This window comes from Haliotis rubra, unplaced genomic scaffold, assembly GCF_003918875.1.
Source record: "Haliotis rubra isolate DU_JTF1 unplaced genomic scaffold, ASM391887v1 Scf111, whole genome shotgun sequence".
NCBI lineage: Eukaryota > Metazoa > Mollusca > Gastropoda > Lepetellida > Haliotidae > Haliotis > Haliotis rubra.
The window spans coordinates 753143-760086 of NW_025765015.1; positions in this window are offsets into that span (position 1 = coordinate 753143).

Here is a 6944-nt window from a genome sequence, read left to right on the forward strand (position 1 = left end):
GTGATGCTTGATGAGTGATGCTTGATGAGGTTTTAAAACCCGTAAAAGCACCTTTGTGATGCTTTGATGAGGTTTTAAACCCGTAAACAGCATGTCTGTCTTTTGTGATTCTTGATGAGGTTTTAAAACCCGTAAACAGCATGTCTGTCTTTTGTGATGCTTGATGAGGTTTTAAAACCCGTAAACAGCATGTCTGTCTTTTGTGATGCTTGATGAGGTTTTAAAACCCGTAAACAGCATGTCTGTCCTTTGTGATTCTTGAAGAAGTTTTAAAACACGTACACAGCACGTTTGCATTTGTGATTTCTGATGGGATGTTAGAACCCGTAAACTGCATGCTTAAAGGTCATGTACCGGTATGGAACGATTTTTAACGAGACTTGTTTTGTGATTTGAATTTGGTGATGTCAGGATGCATGAACGCGTGGAGAACAAGTAAAAAGTTTACACAATCTTTTAGCACCGAATACAAAATCTGTATGCAAATGTGGATATAAATACTAAGCTGATTGAAAATAGGATGTATTTTTAATGTCATGTATTTTGGTTCTCCTATGATCTGTACGCACTGGATATATACCATGAATAAACGTAAGTATTTAATTATGAGTAGAAGTGTCTGCCTCTGGGGTGGGTCGTGTCGGAGATCATGTCATGCTCTGCCCATGAATGTCATATTGATGTATGTAATTTTCATGTACCATTTTGGTCGTTGACTTCATAATAGAGTATATGTCTGCCATACCTTGTACGATGACGAATGGTTGTGTCACATACATCAAGCAGTAGCTACGTGCTATATCAAGACGAGCAGTGTGCTAGACACGGCCGGTATCAAGGCAATCGGCCGGTTTGTATCAGGATATACGATGTGGGTTAGGACTTGTGCAGATGGAACCCACATGGTTGCAATACCAAAACAGACGATCAACTGTTTCACGTTGATTATTACAATAACCACATAAATTGCTGTCTGCATATCCCATTTAAAAAAAGTAAGGAATTTGTTTGTAAGATATGGTGAAGAATTTGATATTGAAACCATTGCTGTTTGGAAATTTGCAGGTATTTAGTTGGAATCATATTATATTTTTGTATGTCAGGTTCCAGTATTGTTTCTCCAAGTATCAATTCCCATTTTGGAAAACGTTGATTTCGTAAACACTGAGTTTGTATAAGAGTTTCATAGTAATATCGATTTCCTTTTACTGTTTTAAGTAGATTGTATGATATTAAATGGCATAAAAGGACATTCATTCAAGATTTGTTTTAAAATTTGGAAAACCCATTCCACGGCAATATACTTTGACAGATGCTAACACGCTATTGAGCTCTAGAAAATTAACAATTAATGTCATAACGTTGTTTGAACTTTTCAAGGGTATGAAAATAACCGTTTTCTTTAATAAGATCACTTATAAAATTTATTCCTTTACTCTGCCATAGCTTTAATGAGACTGGTCTTTTACCAATTGTAATGTCGTCGTTCAACTAAATGCCTTTGGATAATATATTAATTTCAGAGTTACCTACTTGGCTGGCGTTGTTTACAAATTGGAACCAAGCAAAAAGCAAATCGGAATAGTAAGAACTAGCGACATTGTTTTGTATCCACGTTTTAGGGTCTTTAATTTACATTATTGATCGTTTCCTTGAGCCAATCCATATTAATCTTGTTTTCTCGATATTAATCTTTAATCCAGAGAACCGGGCAAAGAATGTCAATACTTGTATGGTGGCAAATGTACATCTTTCCGAACCATCTAGAACACAAGTAGTATCATCCTCAAATTGAGAAAGTAAATGTTCTATATTCCCTATCGTTACTCCTTAATATCATTAATTCTGATGAGCGTAGCAAGTATTTCGGCACATAGGAGGAATATATAAAGTGATAGGGCATCGCCTTGGCGACACTCTCTGGCTATGTAAAAAAAAATGATCCAAATCCATTTACTATCACACAAGATTGAATTCCGTTGTGGGAAGTCTTAATCCAGTTTTTGATGGAGTTACCAAAACCGAAAAAGGTCATGGTTTGTTGTGTAAAACCCCAATCGATCGTATCGAAGGCTTTTCCAAAAATCAATCTGTAACTACAAACCTGGTATTTGATAGTTTGATTTGTATTCCATAAGATCATATATTTGACGAGTTATTTCACTGATATATCTTCCAGACATAAACCCTTTTTCATCTTCATTTATATGTATATCTAATACAGTCTTAAATCTATTTGCAATGGCCATGGATGCAATTTTATAAAAAAAAGAGCGACAGGATCGAGATTTTTAAGAAATTTGGTTTATTTCCTTTTGGAATACATGTTATAATTCCTCTTTGTTGTGGAATTGATAGAACTCCCTGTTTGTAAGAGTAATTAAAAGATCGCAAGAGGGGTTTTGCTAAATCAGACCAAAAGAATTTCACAAATTCAGCTGTGAACCCATCTGAGCCTGGGCTTTTTTCATTTTTTATTTTTTTTACTGCAGCAAAAACTCCTTCATAAGTTAACTCGCCTTCTAATTTGTTTCACATATCCTCTGTTAATCTTGGCACATTATATTGTCCTAAAAGTTTTACTAGATCAGTTTGACTAATTTCTTATTTTGAGTACAACTTTTCATAGTATGATATTACTTCATTTAGTATAAGGTTATAACACTTCTGGGTGTTGGATGCCATTGGCAGGAACTATCTCCCCATATATACAATTACGATTTCTCAAAGGGCCTTAACCTTGTATTTGTTCATCATGTGATAACACCTTCATTTAGGTTTTTTTATCAGCCACAACAAAGTTCATAGTCCTTGCCATATGTTAATTACATTAACAAATATTTAGTGATTTGTGTCTGATGTGCTTAAGTTACAATTAGTGAACCGCAGGTAGGATTCAGGGAAGGGTAGTCTTTGATTGTATGATGGATTTGGAAACTACTCAGTTCTGATTGTCAATCTAAGGTTTCAAATCACGGTGACAACCTGTTATTGAAACAGTTGTCGACATCACCATCGAGGAACTTAATTACATGAGGAAAGAATTTTTTGTCTGTGGACATTTGAAATGACGCTATTTGCACTTGGCGAATACAAACTGAAGCTGTTGCTTCAACATTCAAAGCATGTGTGACGCTAGATCGTGTGCAGACTGTGACCTCAAACCCTATACTTGTCAACGGCCAGTGTGGAGTCGTAATAGTGGCGACACGTGAAGATACGGGTTAGAATTGGTCTTCATCAATCGTAAGAGGAGACTAACCGGACCGGGTTGTCAGGCTTACTGACTTGGTTGACACATGTCATCATATTCCAACTCCGTAGATCGATGATCGTGCTGTTGATCACTGAATTGTCTGGTCCAGACTCGATTATTTACAGAATGCCGTTATATAGCTGGAAAATGAGTGTGTGGCATTAAACAACAAACGTATTAGAGATATGTGTTGAAATTCAAAATTCTATTAAGGACGGATAAATCTTAAGAAAAACAAACTCAAAACTCAAACCTAAAACAAAATAGTACACAGTACATGTATCTGACCTATTGCCTTAGTCCTTAAAGTGTAAGACCCGTGAAGGTCCGGGTCAGACTGAACCTTCAGTAACCCATGCTTGTCGTAAGAGGCGACTAACGGGGTTGGGTGGTGGGGCTCGTTGTCTTGGTTGACACATGTCACCGGTTCCCAATTGCGCAGATCGATGATCATGCTGTTGATCACTGGATTGTCTGGCCCAGACTCGATTATTACAGACCGCCCATATAGCTGGAATATTGCTGAGTGCGGCGTAAAACTTAACTCACTCACTCACCTTAAAGTGTTAAAACTGTCAAGAAATGTTGATGTACATTTGAGGAAGACGATAATGTCTGATGTTTGACAGCGATGCTTGTGTTTCGGGAGGGTTGTGGTACGAGCATTCGTGTTTTCAGTCTATTTCCAGTCCCGGGCATCACAAGCATAGAAACTACACATGTCAGTCAGTACCCCGTGGAACATTGCAGCTGTTCTCGTTAGTCTTCTCTCAGAATGGAATAATGTTACCTGTGTGGACATAGCTGCTGTTGTATTCAGTAAGTGTCCAGTTAGCTAGTTATTGGCCGTTGTTCTATTATTTTCGAGTCACTTCTTGATGAAGCTACTGCGGTATGCCCTGTACAAGTTTTCCCGACTACTGCAATCATATGGCGTCACGACATCGCCGACAAAATAGAGCTTGGCAACTCGTGCGGTTCCACATTTTCCATGCATTCCGAACAATTTGTAGAAACTGTGTTAAACAGACATTTCAGTTGTGCTCTATGAGGAGTGCTTGTTCTATACTGATATTGTTCGGATTCGCATACCTCTTGGTACATACATAGTTTATTGAAACCGAATTGTTTATTGATCCAATCGGTTTGTATTGGCATTCCAAGACATGAAAGAATATAAAACATCTGTGGTCCTGATGCATGGTGTGAAGGATGAAGATATAATTTGAAGTGTATTGGGATCCCATAAAGAAGGGGATATTCAAAACTCAGCTATATATATACTAATGCATTTAAATTTGAAAGATTATCAAAAGTCTTAAAAGTACTCCTTGCACTATTTCTCCAAAATATGTATCATACAAATAAGTAAAAGAAATACGATTTTACTTCGGTGATGTGTTTGTTATCATTTAACCAATTGCGTGACGTAAATATTTAGTGATGTACTACAGACAAGCCTTCAATAGAGGTTTTAGATGTGCCATTATCTTTCTTTGTCAAAGTATAATGATAAAAGTACATGTCAGCTAATTTTGCATTTTGAACATCAGCTTTTTTCAATCATGTAAAACCAGAACGAGGCGCCGCACCTTTGAAAAGATGTTTCCATGACATTTGAAATGTGATATTTGAAAGGATTCAAACGTAGTACTTTCGTCGACGTGAACGGCAGAAGATGATAGTAGCTGTTGAAGCTGCGAGTCTAGGTGTCAGTGCAGGCTTCCCTCCGGTATTGGTTAAGACTCTAGGTGAAGGAAAGGGTATTTTACTATATGGAAGCCACATGCAGTAGGACCAGCTGCACGGAACTATAGACAACACGTGGTACAACTAACTACAGACAACACGTGGTACAACTAACTACAGACAGCACCTGCTAGAATTAACTACAGACAGCACGTGGTAAACTAACTACAGACAACACGTGGTACAACTAATTACATACAGCACGTGGTACAACAAACTACAGACAACACGTGGAACAACTAACTACAGGCAGCCCGTGGTACAACTAATTACATGCAGCACCTGGTACAACAAACTACAGACAACACGTTGTATAACTAACTACAGACAACACGTGGTACAACTAACTACAGGCAGCACGTGGTACAACTAACTACAGACAACACATGGTACAACTAACTACAGGCAGCACGTGGTACAACTAACTACAGACAGCACGTGGTACAACTAACTACAGACAGCACGTGGTACAACTAACTACAGACAACACGTGGTACAACTAACTACAGACAACACATGGTACAACTAACTACAGGCAGCACGTGGTACAACTAACTACAGACAGCACGTGGTACAACTAACTACAGACAGCACCTGATACAACTAGCTACAGACAGCACGTTATTCAACTAACTACAGACAGCACGTGGTAAAACTAACTACAGACAGCACGTTGAACAACTAACTACAGACAGCACGTGGTACAACAATCTACAGACAACACGTCATACAACTAACTACAGACAGCACGTTGTACAACTAACTACAGACTGCACGTGGTACAACTAACTACAGACAACACGTGGTAAAACTAACTACAGACAACACGTGGTACAACAAACTACAGACAGCACGTGGTACAACTAACTACAGGCAGCCCGTGGTACAACAATCTACAGACAGCACGTGGTACAACTAACCACAGACAGCACGTTGTACAACTAACTACAGACAACACATGGTACAACTAACTACAGACAACACGTGGTACAACTAACTAAAGACAGCACATGCTACAACAAATTACAGACAGCACGTGGTACAACTAACTACAGACAGCACGTGGTACAACTAACTACAGACAGCACGTGGTACAACTAACTACAGACAGCACGTGGTACAACTAACTACAGACAGCACGTGGTACAACTAACTACAGACAGCACGTGGTACAACAATCTACAGACAGCACGTGGTACAACTAACCACAGACAGCACGTTGTACAACTAACTACAGACAACACATGGTACAACTAACTACAGACAACACGTGGTACAACTAACTACAGACAACACGTGGTACAACTAACTAAAGACAGCACATGCTACAACAATTTACAGACAGCACGTGGTACAACTAACTACAGACAACACGTGGTACAACTAACTACAGACAGCACGTGGTACAACTAACTACAGACAGCACGTGGTACAACTAACTACAGACAACACGTGGTACAACTAACTACAGACAGCACGTGGTACAACTAACTACAGACAGCACGTGGTACAACTAACTACAGACAGCACGTTGTACAACTAACTACAGACAACACGTGGTACAACTAACTACAGACAGCACGTGGTACAACTATCTACATACAGGAACGTGGTATGACTAACTACAGACAGCACGTGGTACAACTAACTACAGACAGCACGTGGTACAACATAGAAACATTTGTATACCGCCGATATCCATTACAACTTCTCAAAGGCGCTTTGTTTTTCCTCGATCATTGGATATCCTTCACAACGGCACATCGTATAAATCTCATCTCCCTGGGGATCATACAACTCTTGCTGCCTACTAGGCGCACCGAGTTAATGTGGCTTCCCCATCCTTACGAGGTACCCATTCACAGCTGGGTGGACTGGGACACATAGTCACAGTACTTTGTCCAAGTTTACTGCACGTTGCTGTACCCGCATCTGGTCA